The sequence below is a fragment of the Cryptomeria japonica genome, chromosome 2, assembly GCF_030272615.1.
Source record: "Cryptomeria japonica chromosome 2, Sugi_1.0, whole genome shotgun sequence".
Taxonomy (NCBI): domain Eukaryota; kingdom Viridiplantae; phylum Streptophyta; class Pinopsida; order Cupressales; family Cupressaceae; genus Cryptomeria; species Cryptomeria japonica.
In genome coordinates, this window is record NC_081406.1 from 657310756 (window position 1) to 657333158 (window position 22403).

The following is a 22403-nucleotide window of genomic DNA, read 5'->3' on the forward strand; positions in this document are numbered from 1 at the left end:
TCAAAGCTTTCAACAATGCAATACAAAGGAAGGAGCATCTCAAGGCGCAAGGACAATGTCAAATGATGATCAAGATATTATGAGGATTCAACAAGGAAGAAATAGAAGACTATCTTGCATTCCCTTCAAAAATCCAAGAATAGCAATCAGTAGAATAAGGAGAAATCAATAAGGATTGCTTTAAAATGAAGGGATCTACAACACGATAGGCCATATGTAAGACATCAATCACCAATGATCAAGGTATTCAAGTCAGAGTTACAAAGGTGATCAAGGTTGGATAGATCAAGAATAAGTGGGTTCTACATCAAGCCTAGGCATTACAAAGTCTATATCAAACATATTCACCAAGGTGAATTACCCCACAAAGAGGATTTCATCAAAGCAAGCCATTCAAGTCAAGTATATGCACCATGAAGTTGAAGCAAGCATCATCGATATGGAGATGCAACAAAAGGAGGACCAAGCATCATCAAACATATACTTCCTTAAGCACACGGTCACATAAAAGGATCAAGAACTATTAGGAAGATGGAAGGACACAAACATGATCAAGTAGATAGTTTCAGAAGAATTAATCAAAAGCTAAGGACTTGATCATCTAGATGATACAATTTGGGAATATGTCCCACCACCTTCATCATGTTGAGAAAACTAGTTAACGTTGAGTATCAAGAGATATTGCTCAATCACATAAGCTTTGTGATGATCGACTTGGCAAGTTGAGTTGGCATCCAATCATCGTCAACCTAATCAAGTGAAGCCACATTGACATGTCCAAGTTCATCATACTTGATTCATCTAATGAATGAGCTAGTGACACATTGCAATGCATCAAAGTTTGTTCAAGCATACCTAACCTATTTCCTCATTGGTTAGAATTCAAGGTGGACATGTGTCCTATTCAATGTAATTATTTAATTGGCTAGAATGGAGTTTGTTATAACAAGCCCTAATTAGGGTTTCACTATATTATCTCGACTGTTGATTTGATAGTCAATCTAGGTCATTCATTATAATGGGGGTCTATAAAAGGCCTAGCCTTTTCATTTGTAAAGGTTAATAGTTGCTAGTCAACAACTAATAGTTCATAGATAGCAGTTAGATAGCAAGTATAGTAGAGTAGGAGGAAAGAAGGAATTGTTGCCAAGACTTGTTGATTTTAATACATGATCTTCATTGAAGCATGGTGGATTTCTACGTGTAATTTCTACATGTTGCATGGCTTCTTGTTACTTCTCAAGTTTAGATAAATTTCATATATTGCAATGGAGAAATGTGATGATTTCTTGATGGAATTCCTGTTCATACTATTTGTAATTTGCTGGTTGTAAGTTGCAATGTACGGTTAGTCTGAACTTCATTAAGCATAAGTTCAATTGTGAATGTTCACTTAAATTGTGCTAGTTTTGGGTATTTGAATGAATGTTCATGATATGAAAACCCTTCGTTATTCCTTAGAAGATTGCATTAGTTTTGTGTACTTGTTTCTGCATGGCAAAGCAAAGCTTGATTATGGAATTTGTCTATCAAATCATCATCCTTTATTGTCACCGTTCTTAGGATTAAATTATATCTCTAAACCCTTTATCTCTTTTGTCTTTTATTTTCCAAGCAAGTTAGTGTAGAGTCCAAGTTTCGGTAGAGTTCAAGAAAAATGTAAGCCCCCTTGCGATTCCAGCAAAATCACACCATATTCACTAAGTCTATCCCATGCAATTAAGTTGCATAGTTCATATTGTAAACCTTGGAGTTGCTTTGATTGATCACTTTGTTTAGCATTCAAAGTTTCTTTGTTCAAGAGATGATAGAATACCTTGGTATTTTATTGTGTTCGCGGTGCATAAAAAAACATCAATAGGTGGTTCTAGATGAAAGATAGTTGTGGGTTTGCATGCATGTTTAGTGCATTATTCAAGGAGGTTGTTTGCAACTTTCTCATTGAGGAGATGTTGGTATGCAATCATTAGTCCCTCATCATCTCTACAATATTTTCTTGATGGATTCCTTGACTAGTGGAATTGTTTAGCAAATCGGATTTGGAGTTGATTTGGTGTCTTTGTCTTGAGATCCATATGGTATTTCTTTGTATCTCAGTTTGCAAGTTATTGATGTGATGATGAGTTTTACATGTGTCATTGTTTTAGATCTACAAGTTACGCAGTTGTATGGATTTAATCCACCCATTGGTGATGCAGAACCCTTGTTGCTGAGACAGGATCCTTCACTCAAGAACCCCAAACAAGGACCCTACAACTTCTACAAAGACATAAAGGGTTGGATTGGTTTCAATTTGATTGTTTTCATACCTCTCCCCATACTAAGCCATCTGGACAATGCCAATCCCATAGTGTCTCACAAAAGTCTCTCAGGACTCAAAGGCCACTACACCCAACCAAAGGTGGACACACACTTCCTAAGGAAATGGGGACCTCCAATACCTTTATTTACTATCCTATATGGTTAATAGACCTTTTCCAATCATCAAACATGATGTATTGAGAAAAATTAGTACTGCTGCTACAATTAGGCCTGTCACGCCTAGTAGCCCAGCTAGTCTGAAAAACTTAAGGTTTCTTGTTAATTTCTCAAAATACCTCTACAACTAAGAGTGGATTTTGTTTCATTCAAGTGAGTTCCAAAGGATTCCAAAAGGGTTTGGGCAGATCCAATGTCTAAGGGTTATAAACCCAACTTCACTCCTAGGCCTAATAGCCCTAATTAGGCCACCTTAACAAAGGAAGTATACTCAAAACCTACTGCCTAGGCAAAGTAATACCTGAGACATGTGGGGGACATGGATAAAACATAAATTACCAAGTTATAGCCCTTGGTTCCACCACTATCATCATTTGTGGGGTCGGATGCATACCCAACCAAGGTGGTCACATAGAGATGCCCACCTCTAAAACTTCAAACCCTCGCCTTTACCTGTCACTTCCCTGCAAAAGGTATTGGAAATATTAAATTAAATTGTCACCACTTGCTTCACCCTAGAGGCCATACAAATCTCATGAGGTATCAACAAGAAAAACTCATATTTGCTGTCAAACCCTAGGTAGATTGTCAAATCCGGGGTACCTTCACAAAAAACCACTTTTCTCATGGCTCCAGAAGAGTTAGAGGCTCAAAATTGTTGCATTGGAAAGGTAAGACATGTTACTTTCATATTCAAGAGGTTTTATTCCCTGGAGAAAGCTGTACTGTACGAAATATGGGAAATAGCAGCAAAATGTAGGAAAAAGACAGATTTTTATTGGTTTCTTTGTTCACAAAACTTTCTTTTTCCTTAAAAAACCTTGCCAAAGTTTGGAATTCAACCTTTAATTAACCTTCCAATAGTTATCAACTGATTTTGGAAACCAACATGGTGGTTTGGAGGAAGTTGCAATTTTGGGTTAAAAGTTGTCATAGTTGCTTGACAACTTTTGACAACTTTTGACATTTTGTCCTCCTAAACACACCTAGACACTAATTGACCCCTAAGACACTTAAAACTCTTCAAATGCACTAAAAATTCCTTCAAGGCATGAATAACCCCAATTTCCATGTACCCAAGGTGGTTTATAGCACACCTACCTAGGGCATAGGCTTACAAGGTGGGGTGACTTATTACATCAACATGAAAATAAACCAAAACTATCCTTAAGTGTTTCAAAACCTGAAAACCAATCAAGAGGAGTTTGATTCTTCAAGAATCCCATGATCTGAATTTGAAGATGCCCCTGCATCAATTGGCTATAGTGAGATGACTTGAATGTGGACTGTCTATATCCACAAATCTATGGTCATTTGTGCATTGGTATGTTGCACTGGGATGGGGGGAAGGAATATTAGAGTACGTAGATAGTTATATATTGCCACTCTTAGTGTGGGCCACTATTAAGGGATTCTTGAATGGTCATGGAAGGCATACAATTTAGTTTGTAGCAATGAAGTTCCCTCAGAGGGCATGATGCCAAGCTTTTTTTTGGGGAGTTACCTCCCCATTTGATGGGGAAGTTGCAGCTTTTTGGACAAGACTTGGCTTTGATTGTGAAAGTTATGCTTGCATGATTATGAAAGGATATAAGTTTTACACGTAGGATCTAGATGCTTTCTTTCCTTACCTATGCGGGGAGAGATTTTCCTTCAAATCATGCCCAGCCGAGGTAAACCTCTTTGGAATAATAATAACAAGCATTTCTTTAAAAAAGTAAATTATATATAAGAGCAGTATATGCATGGATTTACAAAAGTGTCATGCAGAATGTAGATCTATACCTTGTTACTTAAAAACAGAAGTTCTTCTCCGTGTTCATTTTTCCATGATATAACTTGACCTCGGGCAACCTTTTGACTGTCAAGAAGTGATTGCCTCAGATGAAAGTAGTGATAAATGTCACTATCAACAAAAGAACAACCAATAAATGATAAATTTGCAGTGAGATCATAGTGCCTAAATCAGTCTAAAAGCTTATAAGGATCAGAACCAAGCCATATAAGCTTCAAGAACAATTTGAGAGCATCAAAGTCATCTACCAGACATTAGAAATTGTTAAATCAATGACACATTCATATCAAGCATCTTTACTTTTTTGAAAAGTAGACCACATTTCAGATCTAGATGACACCATAATGACTTTGATTTCCTCTTGCAAGATATTCCTCCATCATGTATTGCTTCATCGAAGTTCAAATTTTCTTCTTCAAGGGCTCTCAATGATTCTCTATATAGGATTCTTTGTGTCTATGAGATCCACTTCATTGGGAGGCCTACTTAAACATTTCACATCTGTTTGTGGACTCTCACCTTTCAAGCATTTCACATCTTATAATTGAGCTTCGCTTTGTTTCAAGAATAGTTTAATATTCTCTACTTAACAGGGCCAACCACGTGAAGGTGGAAGCTCATTTGGCCCCTCCCCCCCACCTAACATCACTCTAAATTCCCCGTTAACATCTAACATTCATTCATTCTTTCATCCATTATTAAAATATAACATTCATTCATTATCACATAACGTTCATTAACACATAAAATTCATTAACTTTCATTAAAACACAACATTCATCAATAATCATCAACACATATCATTCATGAACATTCATTAGCACATAATTACATTCATTACACATAAAAATCAGTCATTATCAAATAAGGTAGATTACAATCATTTCTTTCTTTGTTTTTTTTTGAAGCTATGAAAAGACTAAGTGGAACATCGGTTTCTTCATCATTTCCCCCATCTGCTGATGTTATGCCCTCTTCTCGTGCTCTTGATGTATGCCTAGTCCTATACAAAGGACGAGGATGCTGAACCAAAGGGGGGTCCTCTGCAATAACAAAGAATTGGGTTAAATTCAAAACATTTTTTTATTATTGTTACAAGTATTTCATTAATTTAAAGAACACAACCGTTACACTCTTTACTTGATGGGACCACATCATCTTCCACATCATTTTGTCTAGCCTCAACCTCGACATGCTGAGCACCCTCTAGATCCTCTGGAGTTGAAATACGAAACGTTACATTAATCAATACACCAATTGCAATTAAATTTGTTTAAAGGAATAATAGTGGTCCTCTTTACCTGATTGGGGAACATCACGTTCCTGATGTTGTCTACCTGGATCATGCTCCACTTGGTCACCACTGACTACATGCTCTAAAATATTAACAATAAAGGTTACATTAATTACTACACTAATTTTCATTTGAAGATGTTTAATTGTATTAATAATTACATAAAAAAATTTGAATAGCAAATGAATACCTCCACTACTAGGATGCACATCCGGACCTTCATGTACAGGTTCTATTCCACGATTATCATGCTGCATTGCAATGTCATGCGTAGTGTTATCATTGCTTGCTTATTTAAAAAAAATATAGTCACTTTATGTTGAAACTTAACATCAAATAGATTATTGGTTAAGTATTCAATTTGAAATAATTTTCATTTAGCTTAATTACCGTTGTGACAGACGCATCAGAATCTCATGTTTTCCCACTCAATTCTCGTAGTCGTTCAGCCACGGCTATATAGCCTTTCTAGTAGCTAATTCTCTTGTCATCTTCCATGGGCGCTCTATTGAATTCAGAGCCCTACATTTTTGCTTAGTATTGTGAATTTTGCTTGTATTGTTTGATAAAAAAAAAATTGTTTACAATTTATAAATATTTTGATGTGATACTTAATTTACTGATTCTTACAATTCGTGCGGCAAGTTTCATATAACCACCAGAGCCGAGTTTGTGTTGCCCATGCTTTTCTTTTCTTGCCTTGGTTGCCTTTGACGTGTCACTCAATCTATGAAAAGTTTGAAATATGTTAGATTATATAAATATAATGAATAATTAGTACATATTCACATTCTTAATAGTATCACATACCTTCTTCTAGCGTTTGGTGGTGTATTTCCTTTTTTCCTTTCAATTCTCTCCTTTGCATCCAAAATCAGGTCCTTCCACTCCCTCTTTGGAATCATGGGGGGACGCTCATACTTTATGTTCTTCTCTAAATGTGTCCTGTATTGGTCCCTCACATACTTCAGATATGTGCTAGCTTTTTCCAGGAGCTTAGTCTTGTCGAATGTGTCATTTCCAAACAACCCTACCATACGGTTTGTGAGTTCATCTTTTAACTTTTTTTCTTGGTCATTCCACCTTAAAAGCAAAAACAAACCTGTTAGATTTAGAAAGAAATTGAAGCTACCTTTGATATAGTTCAAGAAATGGATAAAAGGAAAACTATTCTAGCAATGATATGAAATCAAAATAGTGGATAAGGGTTAGTTCACGTATGATGTTCCACCTTTTACGTATGGTGGGCCCAAATATCTGCAATGAAATGTCATTAAGATTTTTATAAAAAATATCATTTCCTGCAAAAAAAACATGGGATCATTAGTCCAAAATGAGTGATCAGTAAGTAAATTACAATTAGACTATATATAATAATATTTTTAAAGTACTTGGAACCTTTTGTATCTTCAAGGGAATCAATTCTTTGTCGCTCACCACCAATGTGGCCTGCAACGTTCCCGTACTAGCAATACGAGAAGATCCAGGAAATGATGGTATGTTATCAGCAGTACTCGCCACTAGCGCATCCTCATGTGCATCTCCTGCCACAGTAAATGAATCCACTATGAAATGCTTCCAAGAAAGAACACTTCAAGGGTAATAAACACATAACGAAAGAGAGAGAAAAAGAGGGATCTACCACTAGTGGGCGGGTCAACACGAGCCGGTGCAACAGACAATGTCTGCATGCTACGTGTTGCCGACATTACAGTCGACAATACAGTTGGGCTCGACCTCGGACCCATGTCAGCACCTGAAGAGTAATACATTAAATATGTAAAACATTAAAAAAGCAAGTTCACAAGTCCAAAGGAGTGGTTTTAATATATAGAACATGGTCATCACCTAAACTACTCGCAATACCCTGATCATTGCCACCAAGATGATGAGGCCCTATAAATTTCTGTAAAAACAACACATACATATTTTAGTTAATGACATAAAAGAGATAAAAATATAAACCATTATTGAACTTTTGTTATGATTAAAGCTTTCATTACTGCTTACTTGCAAGTTTTCCATTGTTGTCAACAATAGTTGCACCCTCTTTGTTATCTCATCAGTCTGAGGACTTATGGTTGCCAAATCAAGAATCTCTTGCCTAATTTTTCTAATATTCTTATGTACAAATTGCATAGGGTTTGCAGTAAGTGCGATGTCATCAGCGCATAACACTGTCGAGTGCCCCACATTCCTATGGAGGTGCTGAGGTACTGCAGGTTCCTTTCCCTTATCCTGAACATCTGTTTGTGACAAGAATATAATTAACACTATCAAAATTACTTCAAAACACTCAAGAAAAGATCATAATGTAACAATTTGATTCTATCTAATTTGTACAATTACAATGAGGTTTACCTGCTTCGTAGAAGTGTCGGGACCTACACCCCTATCTGTGCTATGTGGTGGATCCATGTGGCCCTGTGACAAAGAAAAAATATAAAAACGTTAGCGAAATGAAACCAATAGACTTAGCAAAAAAGCTTAATAATATAATGGTTTATTGGATTCATTAATTGGAAGTTGGCTTAAATGGTATATATATAGTACGTACCACCCCCATGATAGTAACTTTGTTTGTATCTATACGATTCAAATTGTAATCGATTAGCAACTCTTCCCCTGCACTTATTGATTTTATCGCACATACAAACACACAATTTCCCTCATGTGCCTCAAATATGCAATTGGGTTGCTTATTAGTTGACCCAGGTCGTGTACTATTTATAAAACCTGCAATATTCCCTGTTGCTTTTGGCCTTCCATCAATGTATACAACCACTCGTTTAATTTGATCATTATCTTTTTGTTGTATATAATTGGCTGACAGTGCATACCTACGCATACTTTTTTTATATCGAACAATCTGCATCCAATCATTATAATTGTAACAAGGTCCAACAAACTCCATCAATTCAACAACTTTGTTGTAACAGACCTTTATGCTGTCCATGGAAAATAGGCCCAAACCATGTAACGATGAAGGTGCTATGCGATATATCCTCTCATTAACACAAAAATCAGTGTTTATTGGAGGAAGTTCCTTGGGTACATATTGTTTCAGTAAATGTTTGTACCTCAAGGGTACCTCAATGTCGCCTTTGGTCTCATCATCATAAGAACATGACCCCCCTTGAGCAAGAAAAAATTCCATGCATTTATTGAATTTTCTTCTAATCTTTTGACCTCTAGTTGATCTCCCTATTTGAGATCTACTACATGTCTCACTTTCCTCTTCTATTCCAGCATTTCCCTCACTCGAGGAAGACACATCTGACAAATACCTATTTGGTGATACTTGTGCACCATCAAACGAGAGAGTTAGTTGGTAATGAGAGAGATATTTTGCAAATGAGGGTAATATTGATGAAGAAGTCGGCCATAAAGTTGATGTTGAGATTAAAATTTGAGTAAGTCCAACTAGGGCCTCAAGTGTTGATAACTGTATTAGATTTGCTGCTAATGTTGATGTTTGAAAAACTGAGGAAGTTTGTTTTTCTTGTAATTTAAAAAAAAAATATTATTTATATAAGGTGTATTGACTTATACCTGTCGATCCATGAGACTATGCAAGATCCTCATCAAAGGGGTTCAGGTTCCTGCACCAATAATTGAGCATCATAAGCATTACATTTGTAATTTGATAAACAATAAATACTGCAGTATCATAAGCATCATAAGCATCATAAGCATCACATATGTATCATCATATATGCAATTGAGCATCATAAGAATCACATATGTATCATCATAAACATGTAATCCATCACATATGTATCATAAATCACCATCCATCACATAGCTAATAAGTAGTCCACATTCCATAAATAAACACAAAGTTCAAAAAATGTCACATGTATCATCATAAGCATGTAATCCATCACATATGTATTTTAAATCACCATCTATCACATAGCTAGAGGTGCATCATGAATTAATTAAGTAATGGCATTAGAATTCAAAACATATGAATTATTTATGTAACCATATAAGTCAAATCAATTTCTATCAAGATATCTTGATATTAAATAGATAATATAATAATCGCATCTCATACATTTCATTCATGTCATTGATCTTCTTCTTCATCCAACTCATCATCATCATCATCATCATCATCATCATCATCATCATCATCATCATCATCATCATCATCATCATCATCATCATCATCATCATCATCATCATCATCATCATCATCATCATCCTTGTCGTCGTCGTCGTCGTCGTCGTCATCGTCATTGTGTTCGTCATCGTCATCGTCATCACCATCACCATCACCATCACCATCACCATCACCATCACCATCACCATCACCATCACCATCACCATCACCATCACCATCACCATCACCATCATCATCACCAGCAGCACCATCATCATCATCAACTTCTTCTTTGTGTACATTTCCATTAGGAACATCATCGAGTAACTGTCGATCGTGATCATCTATATCATCTTCTACTTCTTCGGTATCTTCTTCTTCCATCACATTATACATTATCGGCCTTCCTCTTGGATCATGTCTAACAACAAATGACCAACCCAGTTTATGTGGAACCTCCGAGTAAAATACCTGCTCACATTGACTTGGAAGAACATAGGGCTCATCCCCAACTCGTTCAAATGACCTTGTATTAACCATTGTAAATCCATTATCATGTTCGATAATAGTTCTATCAAGATCATTTATATTCAGTCGTAGCCTATACCATTTGACGACGAACAGAACTAATTTGAAGGAATTAAAGTCACACTCAAGTATATCATCCAAAATGCCATAGTATCGATTTTGAGACACTTGAGGATGTATGTCGTTTCTAGATGAAATATTGGTCACCTCAAAGACTGCAGTTATCCCAGAATCACAAGTTTTCTTTGTGTCATCCAACTGTTTGATGCGAAATTTATGACCATTGCAGCACATAGCCTTGTGGTGTTTGACCTGCAATACGTCTAACATATTAAAATTATTGCATCATGAGTTGATAAACATACGAGTGATTAATAAAATTATACGTACTTGTTGATCTCTTAAACCATATGCTAAATCAATTTCCCTTTGTGTAACATTGGAATCTCCATTACGATGAGCTTCTTTAACCAATGAAGTGACACCATCCCATGTTAATGTGCGACCAGAATGTTGACATTGTTCAATCCACACCGTCATCCAATCAAGATTGTTTGCAGTATACAAATGTAGCGCATCCCACTCCCGACCAACTGTACAAATAATTAATAGACCACTTACAATTGATTTATTTAGAAGATGAAGAATTAATTTACTACAATAACATCTTATAATTACCTCTCACTTTCTTCAATCTACCTTTCCCCATCAAGTGCTCCCCTTCGAATTTATTAATGCGGTTGGGATCCCAAATGCGATCTACATGGATTTTTGCTGCAAACTTAGGAAGATATTCAGTAATGTACACCATAGTTTGGTATACCATATATCCCTCCACCATAGAACCCTCAGGATGTGCTCTTTGTCGAACCAAAGCCTTCAAAAATTTCAAGTGCCTATCAACCATCCACATTGACCTAGTGTGTACAGGTCCACACAATTCGATCTCCTCAACTTGGTGTATGAGGTAGTGTTCTTGTGCATTGAAAAAAGTTGAAGGTAGACACTTTTGCATTTCACACATTAGATGAGGGATTTTTCTCTTCCAATATTTTACATCTTCCTTGTGGATTTCTTTAGATGACAATCACCTAATTAAAGATATTGAAGACACAAAAATATATAAACGAGACTTTACAAAATAATATACAAATATATTGCATAACAAGTAAAACAAATGGCAAATATAATATCTATACAACAAATTGAACAAACATCACTACTTACCTCATGTATTTTCCAAGATCATATATGACTTGCTTGATATTATTGTCGAAGTGGTATGGGAGAGATAGAGGTAGAATGTACTGCAACAATTATAAAATGATCTTTTCATTTTTTTCTAACATAATATAATGAAAAGTACATGCACAATATACAAATATATAGTAAATACACAAGAACACGAATTACCTTAATGAAGGTATGCCAATCATGCATTTTCATCCCTGGCCCAAATTCACTCTTCTTTGATATGAGATTGTTTATGTTCGCAGCAAATCCTGTGGGAAATCGAATTTTTCGTATGACTTCTTTTATAGAATTGCTTTGCTGCTCCGTTAATAACCAAGGAAGGGCACTTATATTAATCTGATCTCCATTGCTATTTGATTGAATGACATTTTTCATTGCATGATTGGATTCCACAATGTCACTACAAATTTTGACATTTTTTTCTTTGTCACGCCTTCCATCCAATATTTTCCATAATGTCTCTGTTATATTCTTTCCAATATGCATTGTATCAAACAAATGCACAATTTGTAGCTGCTCATAGTAAGGCAACCTACTGAATTGTCTGGGATAACTTTTTAGTCCCTTTGGAAGGTGGCCATCCATGCCTTGACGACCTTCAGTATCATCAATTACATCATCAGTAAACAAAACACGATAGAAAAATTCAAATTCCAAACATAAACCATTAGATGGAATGACATTACCTTGACGATTAATTCTATTATATTCCAACTTCCATAAATGAGGAGTCATTTTTCGTGGCTTTGATGTAGTCTCTTCTTTCCCATTGAAAAGATGTTTTTCAGTATTCCAATACTTATGATTTTTGCGAAGGAAGTGCCTATACTCATCAAACACCTGCTTTCCTAAACTTTTTGAATGACGGGATTTCATCTTTGGACCACAAATTGGACATGCAAATTTTCCCTTTGTTTGAAGACCTACAAGATAATGTATAATTCTATTAAATCTGTTAATTTTTATAATTATAATTGTCATGCGCAACTTGAACACTATAACGTACCACAAAAATGTGTTAGGCCTGGGGTATCATGTATTGTCCATACAAGCATTGCATGGAATTGAAATTGTCTTTGTCCTATTGGTCTAGAGATGTCATACATGGTCACACCATTCCATAACTCCAGCAACTCATCAATAAGAGGCTCAATATATACATTCATATCTTTAACTTGGTACTTGCCTAGTGGAATGAACAAAAACATTACATAATTATTATGACCATTTTACTGCAATATTTATAATTAAATTTAGATGACTATTAAATGATAAAATACCTGGAACAATCATTGCCACCATTATGTGCTCCCTCTTTATTGACATCCATGGAGGAATATTATTGTTGATAACAAAAATAGGCCACACCGAGTAAACAGATCTCAACTCTCCAAATGGATTGACACTGTCCGCTACCAATGAAAGCCTGAGATTACGAGGTTCTTCTTTAAAGTGTGGCCACTTTTCCTCTATGTCCATAAATGCTGAACCATCCACAGACATTCGAATAATGTCATCTTGACTTCTATTGCGTGCATGGTAATCCATAAATTGTGCCAAGCTAGTGCACCTGAATAATCGTTGCATACGTGGAATAATGGGAATATAACGAAGAACCTTGCAAGGCACCTTTTTTGTTATTTGATCTATTCGATATCTACTGATATGACATTCAGGGCATTCTGTTCCAAATTCATGTTGTTTATGATATATAATATGATCATTGGGACAAGCATCTATTGTTTGATACTCCATTCCAATATTTTTCATAATGGCAGATAACTCTCGATATGAGTGAGGTAGAATATTTGATGGTGGTAAGAAAAACTCACCTATCAATCTACAACAAAAAAGAAGAAGTTTGAGGTGTTAATATAAAGAATATTAATGGTACATGATTCACCATTTATTAACTATAATGACATGTATGACACACCTTAACATACGAGAGATTGTTATGTTGGATAAACCATTCATAACCTTCAAGTTCACCAACAACAATACAACAGAGAGAAGAGTTGTTTGGGACCCTTTGTAAAGGGGCTCATATGCCTTCTCAAGAAGAGGTAAATCATGAACATCAAGGTCATCCTGATCATCATGATCAGTTGTGCCAATACTAAATGTGTCATGGATCAATGTATTTGTACCATCATCTTCAATTGTGTTTTCTAGTGCATGATCGCCATCTTCCATGGGATCATTATCTTCAGCTTCGATATTCACACCTCCATGTTCCTCCACTTCCAAAACCATATTCTTAGGGTTTTGTTGATCCATACCATGTGCTCTAGGGTGCTCCACCTATATAAAATTGATATACATAAATAAACTGTGATCATGATCTCATTATCAAGTGATTTCTTATGTATATAAATTGTTAAAATGATATAATGAACAACTTACCAGTGGATGATAATCATGTCCCCCTTCAATGTGACCATGCTGCCTACAATGTTTCTTAGCTGTTTTGATTAGAAGTCTTCTAGTCTTTAAGCCCTTACAAATTTTGCAGGGACAATAACATTTCCCATCACCTTTTCTTTTCAAGTTAGACCATAATCTAGCAATTGTCTCCTTATTTTATTCTTCGCTGATATTATCTGACATGGTCTTTCTTCATAGGCAAAAAAATCAGGCTATGGAAACTTCAATGCAAAAGCTTCACAAAAAGTGCAAATCGAACCAAAACCATTGAACTTAATAGAGAACGTATTTAATATAGCTGATTGTGTGAATTTCTAAGCATTGTGTCTGCAAATTCTTACTAAAATTTTGCCTGTTGCAGACTTTCTGAGAGACATTTTTGAGTATTCTAAGCAAAGCATTTATTTAAACATACACTTATTCATCCACATTGCAAGGATAACAATACAAGGCTCACATAATGGTCTAAGAGGATGCCATGGTCTCACAAAGTAACCAAGAACCATATGAAATGATGGCCATCTTGAATCCACACACAACTAGGGAGGATCCATACGATTATGTATGACTTCCCCCTTGTTTGTTTATCGGGATTAGCCAGCTCCAAGACATAGCCATCAATAATCACTAAGAATGTACAAGTGGATCGTAGCTACCCATACAACAAACACTTACCCCTATCCTCAAATTTTCCCAATGTTTGATTCCTTATATACACTCATCCAAGGTTATCTATGTCAATCTTGGTGAGGAATCACATCACAACAAAGAAGGCAACATTTAAAAATAGCAAGAGTTTCACTAAACTACCAAAGATCATAAATATTGAAAGAAAGAAAAAATAGTAACAATAATAAGTCAAATAAATGTGTTCAATTCCAATAGCAAATCAAACATAGCCACAATACCTACACAACAGAGAAAACTCACAATGGTGATTAAACTAATTCAAACAAGATAAAATAAAATTGTTGGCCAATGCAACAAAGATGAGAGATCATCAATAATTGAAGGAAATTTCACAATCCTTAAAAGTGCACATTACATAACTATACGACTAGAAATTGTGGCTAAATAGAGTTAAGATTCATCATGACTCCAATAATAGTCCCTCATGTGTGCATTTGTGGCATGAACACAAAAACTCCCACACGGCATGGCCATGTACCTAATGGAGAAGACATGCCTAGGCTACATGCCCAAAAAACATGACTATAATAATAGTCCCTCATGCATGCATTTGTGGCCTGCACACTACAAATCCTAACATATCATGGCAATACACCTCATAGAGAAGACACACCTAGGGCCACATTGCACATAGCAATGTGCCTCACAAAGAAGACGTGCATAGGGCACATGCCACATAGCCTATTTGCTAATCGAGGATACTTGTTGGAGTCAAACTAGCTAGAAGAACCACTAGAAGGTCACCTAGGAGCTCCACATGGATGAAAAAGAGAGGCCATGTGCAACCAAATAGGTCACAACGCTCTAGTGACCACGATCCATTTGACCAACTGATGAAGATACCTACAACCAAGAAGATTGATTTCTATGAGTCGAGAGACTCCTACTTGTCTAGTGTTCTTAATGAGCAGCCCTAGGAGTAGGAAGAAGATGAAGGAACTCTATCCATGGTACATGAGGCATTACATTGATGGTTGACAAATATCTGATGGTGAGCCACTTCTAGGGAAACTTTGTTGGTGTGTAGCTAGATCTATAATAACATTAGAACAAATTATTAATTGAGAAAAAAGTGAAATATTTTATTAAAAAATGAAATGAAAAACTTATAGTTTTATTTATCTATCCATATGTTGCGTAGACTCCAACTACACATAGCTTGTGCAACAAGGGTCTTGGATGCTCAGATGAATTAATGTGACCCCACAGGTAAGCCTTAGACAAGACTACACTGGGCAAAGTGGACCAATTTAGGCTCTAGAAAAGTAAAGTAGATGGTGAGAAATTTATATTTCCAAATCGAGATAAATGACTATAAATGCCATCTTTTAAAGAAAATGATATTCAAGATGTGGCTTATAGTTACATAAATTTGTGTTTGGATCCCAACTTCCAATCTTTCCACCAAGGTTTAGAAGATTGAATACTCGTTTTGTGAATCATATAAAGTAGAATATCCTCTATAACAATTTCAAAAGTCTCATGATCATAATTAGAAAGGAATAACTTAGCCTTTGTCTCAATTGATGACATGAGACTCAAAATTTCTAGAGAATAAATCCTTTGGGCATTGGATATATTTTTTGTGAAATTACATGGCCCTCACCCATTGCAAGTGAGCCAAAGGATGACCTTGATATTGTAAAAGAGGAAACACCAAATTTTCTACTACCTAAAGGAAATGACATCTCAAAAATTGAAACTAGTCAAGACAAGTGAAGGTTTAACAACCTCCCAAGTTCTCCATATACTTTTAGCCACAAAACCTCCATTGATGTGATTAAAATCCTTCATGGTGAGAAATGTTTAAAAACTAATCCTTCTAATATTGAGACAAAGAGATTTGGACATGAAGTGTTAGCTTTGTTTGCCAACTCATTGTTGTTGGCAATGTGGAAAAATATAGAAAATAATTTTTATTTGCAAGGTTCTACATTAATGTGGATGAGGAGAAGGTGCTTCCTTCTCCAATTACATTATCATGTAGGTTGGGAGTTTGGGTGTAATAGATCAAATATATGGTCTCTTTGGGTTTTGAAATTAATATTTCATGGTTGGCCATGCCTCTCATGGGTTTAGGGTTGGAAATCATCTTCATGCAAATAAGGAGGATGAGATTAGACACATTCTAAATATGTCATTCTTGGTTTCAATTTGTGAATGAGCTTAGTAAGTGGTTGTTGCCTAGAGGAGTATGCCTCAATAAGGCTAGTGAAACTCATTGGGGGAAATGATCTATGGACTCAAACAAGGAAAATACGTAACTAATGTAATGAGAAGAGCTTTAAGGGTCCCCCTCTCCCCTTGGATTCATATCTTAGAATTGAAGAAAATCATATTTTGATTGAAGCTAAGGATATGGATGCTTGCAAGGTATAGAGTTCCTTGGTGAAGTTCAAGTCACTTTAAGTTGTGAGTTTTGTAGATATTTTGGGAATTTTTCCTATATTTGTTTCTAGTGCCAGTAATAGAGTGATATTCAGTTTTTTTTGTTTTGTTTTGTTGTTGTCTCTATGTGAGCACTTCTATTACCTTTTGGATTTTTGCTTGTCTCTTTCTATGCTATATACAAGGGTGAGGCCCTTTCAAAACTCCCTTTTCAAATTCGTATAGCTGTATCCTAAAGCATTCAACTTAATAAATTTTTTTTGCTGACAACACATACTTACATATACCATGCTCTTTTGCCACCCAAGTACTAGTGCTACACATTTTTAGTAGATTGATAAAAAGATATACAATCATTCAACAAAAAATGTTAAAATGTATCTTTCACAAGCTATACCTACAACCTCTAAAGTATTTTTTTAGTGGAAATTAAAGACTTACAAAATTAAATAAAATATAAGACAAATGGAAAAAAGCATAATCATGCCAATCTATCTGAATTTAACACCTTCATTAATTGTCCTTACGGTATATATTTCTGATATAGATACAAAGTACTTGTTCTTTGAATAATATTTCCAATATGAATATTTGTTTTCTTAACTCAAATGTTTTACTTTCTACTCCAAATTAATTAAAATGTCCTAGTCCTTATTGTAAGTTTGCAAAATGAATTTGTGCTAGATTCTTGAGGTTATTGCATGGAGGCAGTATCATAATGAATTTGCATCTTGAGGCAACTTACAGTGAGGACCTATATAGATCATTGACCATTGAGGCAATGGAGTGAGCATGAGAACATCCCTGAATTTGTTGAGCTTAATCTTAGTCTCAATGCAACGAGCATGTGAAAATCATTGAATTTGTACCATTGAATTTTCATCTTGAGGTAGCTTGCAGTGAGCTCTTGTGCAAATCATTGATCATTGAGGTAGTGCAGTGAGCTATGAGCAGATCAGTGAACTTGTGGAGTTGATGGTTAGGCAATTCATTAGTTAAAACTAAAATGAACCTATAGAATTTGATGTAGGAGCATCAGGGAGAATTTGGAAGATTTGTAAATCCTTATTGTGTCATAAAGAGGGCTATTAGAGAGTACGACATTCTATCTCAATTCATTATTTGGTCTTGTTGTTTGGATAGTAGGTAGTGGTGGTATTAGGGAGTGTTCTTTGAGTTTCTAGAGATTTGAGCTACCACAAAGATGTTTGGTGATGATAGGGTGAAAATTGTGTTATTTTACTTGATTAGGGAGTCAATGGGGAGTGTCGCATTTTTCTGCACTTGAGAGTTATGATTTTTAGTTTGGATGGAGAGTATGTCTACACACGTGTCATATTTCAGAGTTCTGGAGTTGAGCCTCATCGAGCAGAAAGTTTGATGTGATAGAGCTGTGCAAACGCGCCGACTATTTGTTCCACATTGATGTAACCAGAGGTTTGTAACGTGTTCTCATCGAAGATAGTATGTGGGTGACCATTGGGACTAGATGTGTTTACATTGGGTAACACATATTGTGTTCTTTCCTTTGGAGTAACATGTGGGGTTTTGGGCTTGGCCTATTACATGTTTGGTGAACGTTTATACTTTTAGTCGACTCAATTTTTTTTTGAAGAATTGTGGATGATATATATGCGTGACTTGTGATTTTTCCAAGTACAGAGAAAAGAGAGTGAGGAACTAGAAGTAAGAAAGAAGAATCAGAAGTCAGGAAAGAGCAATGATGTGTGGGAGATGAGAGAAGCAACTGAGTTAGCAAGTGAAGGATTGAGATATAGGCCTCCTTGTGGATATGCCATAGATTTTACTTGATATTATTGTAACCTTGGGCTACAACCGAACTTGTATGAAGCTCCAGTGGCAAATATTATGAGTTTTTGTTATCTAATATAAGAAGGTGAATCTTGAGGATTTTTTTTTTCCCTTTGAGGGTTTTCCCAAGATAATACTTACGTCTTGAGGCTCTGTTGTGTGGATTATTTTTTTGCATCTTTTTGTTGTTTTATGTTAGAATTATGTTCCCAATCATTGAGGTTGCAAGGTTGGACAATTTGTTCAAGTATCCAAAAATAAAGTATCCTCGATTAAAGATCAGAGCAAAACAAATGAGTGATCAAAATATGATCAAGTTCATTTGTTTGTACAAGTGAAGACAAGCAAAACTTGATCTTCCAAATCACCTTATGCAAATGGAACTTTAATCATCGATTTGGGAGTGAAGGTTTTGTTCACATAAGGATGAGGTAATACAAATGGAGAACCTAAGACCGACTTGATGCAATGTGAATGAATGATGAGGGGCAAATTTGTTTATACAAATGAATAAGAAAAAGCATCAAGACCTTGTGATACCAATGAAAGGGAAATGATCGATTGAATTGAGGAATAACACAAAGTCAAAATCCAGATGCAATTGAAATTGCAAACGCCGAGGGAACAAGCTCTGCTCTGCCTGTGGTTCAAAAGCCGACTATAAATCCATGTATCTGACTGTGGTTTGGAAGCCGACTGTGAGTGTAGTTGTTCCTAGGTGCCCCCCGGTTAACTAGGAGTAAGAAGAAGCTGCCTGGTTATATCTAGATATATAGATATAGAAATAGATAAGTAGATGAGGGAGGCTACGTATTTGTCATCAATGCCAATATTAGTGAAGGAAGAAAAAACAAGGCAGTCCGATTGTCTTAAACAAGTTCATAATAGTGAACTCATCAAACAAAGAAGATCAAAATACATATTTGTTTACACAAAAGAACGAGAAAACACCGAATTGCTTGCACAAAAGAAACATTCAAAATCTGCCTAAGTGAAAAATTGCAAAGGAACCTAATTAATATGGCCGATCATGTTAAGGATTGCAAAGCAAGTTTAAATGGCCGATCAAATCAAATCTTGAAAAGGTCCTTCTAAATGCCGCCAAAAACCTTACCTTGCTTGCAGTGCAGAGATCGCTCCGGCGGGGGGGGGGGGGGTAGCGGCTTCGGTTTGCTTTATCACAATGAAAATGCGTTGTGGATTTTTTTTTTAATATAATGCTCAAGGTTGTCGGAATTCCAACAAACACGAGCATTTTAAAAAAAAAAATCAAATTTTCACACAATGCTCCTTGTCCGTCGGAAACCTCTGTCGGAATTTGACCCCAAATGTATTAGTGTGAGTCAACATGGAAGAGACCAAAAGAGATCTCAATGCTTTGCATCATCCTCAAGTAGACAACACCAGTGATGACAAATAGAAGAATGGGAGAGAAATAGAAGAAGATCACAAACAAGAAAGAGAGGAGAGAGAGAACCCGTGGTGCTAATGAAGCTAATCAAGCACGTCATCTGCCCCTTGATCTTGCTAATCATTGTTTTGGGAAGGTGGACAACACACAAGAGGAGCGACATCGAGCACAGTAGATGAAGCTATCACAAGTTCCAAACAAGGACGATGCTCTAGTGATGGATCACTTTGTCTGTTACTAGGAGCTAGGATTAATGCTTTTGAAAATTGTTTAGATAAGTCATTGTCAACATCAACATATTCATATTCATCGTTAGAAATATTAGGATCAACATTTTCCTCATTAACAACATTCTCACCTATTTCTTCATAAAGATTAATAAAAATAGGATCTCTAATAGGAATAGAACTTGAACCATCATTTGTCTTAAGCATTTTGCATCTTGGAGAATTAGGTTGAACATCCCTATTAGGAGAAAATGGAATCATGTCAACAATAGGTGTATTGGGAGAAGAAATGGTTTGAGAAGTAAGGTCAAGAGCTCTAGCATGATGTCTCTATTAGTGTTCTCTCACACAACGGTTTTGTTTAGTTTTAGCTGAAGGTTGTGAAGGTTTAGGTTCATTAGGTATAGGTTTATTTTCTTCTTTTAGAGAAGGATGAATAGGAGGAGGTCTTTTAGGTTGAAAATAGGAGAGGTCAGTGACTTCTCTTTGTAAGATGTAGGAGGCATAACCACACCATATAAATGAGGAATGGGAGGTTTAGGAAGAAGACCAGGTCCATCATGAGGAGGAGGAATAGGTCAATAGCTTGACACTTGGGAGGAAGATAATTTCTATCTTTGGGAGGAAGAATGGACTCATCCATAGGAGAAGGAATAGATTCCTCTTTGGGAAGAAGATTATTTCTTTCCTTAGGAGGAAGAATAGTCTTATCCTCAAGAAGAGGTATATGATCATCAAGAGGAAGGCTAAGTGTTGGATTTCTAGGTTTACTCAATGACAAAATCATGTCATTTTTCCATTTTTGATATGATTTAAAGAGAGTATCACTTCTAGGTTGAAGAGGTTGGAATTGTTTGGACAAAAAATAATCAAGAAAAAAATCTCCACGCCTCACTGTAGGTTGATATATGCTATGATTAACAGTTATGATTTTATCATTATGAGGAAATTTCAAACACATGAAAAGTTGAAGCGATCACTTTCATGGAAGAGAGCCAAGGATGGCCCAACTTCACACAAAATTGATCAGATGTATGAATGATAGCAAATTTAACATTTAAGCATTTAGTGCCAACATTAATAGGAAGTGTGATAGAACCAATAGAAGGACAAGAGAAGCCATCAAAATATTTAACTACTACATCAGTATCATCATATATCACTTTATGCAATTGCAAAGTATAAAGAAACTCTTCAGTTATCACATTAACCATGCAAGATGGATCAATAAGCACTCCTTGAGAAGGTATGCCTTTTATTTTCATAGTTATATATAATGGGCCATCAGGTGCTTTAATAGTCTCACTAGGATCAAATGTAATGCACAAGTCCTTAGGAGTTTCATTTTTGTCAATAAGGTTCACCACTTTAGTAGGTTCAAGGCCAACATCATTAGGAGAGAAGGCAAGACGATCAATCTCAATCACATTAGTGGAATGGGAAGGTAAAGAATCAATGAAAATTTGAAGGTTTTTATTAGGAGGAGCTATTGATTTGTTTCCTTTATCATTCACACCAGCCACAAATATGGTATTGTTATCGATCAAGTCTTGAATCTTACTTCTTAAGGAATAACACTTTTCAGTGTCATGACTGGGGTGACGATGGTATTGGCAAAAGGCTTTGGAATCAAAGTAAGGTTAGGATATCTTAGATGGATAAATTGGTTTGATAGGGAGAAGTTTCAACACATTCCTTTGTAACAATTGAGACATAATAATATGAAAGATTCATTAAGAGGAGTGGATTCTTTTCTAAAGTATTTGGACAAAGGAGGCACACCTGTTGCGGCTACCACTTGAGTGTTGCTGTTGTCACCTAGTTTAATGAATCCCTTATTCGGTTTGAACTTCACAAGAGGTTATTGAGGTCTCTCACTTTTATCACTCGAATCCATTGAAGATGATGATTGTTCCAATTAAGTCACAGTAATATGATAGTTCTGAAGTACTGTGCACAATGATGTAAAGGAAGTAAACTCAAAAAAAGAG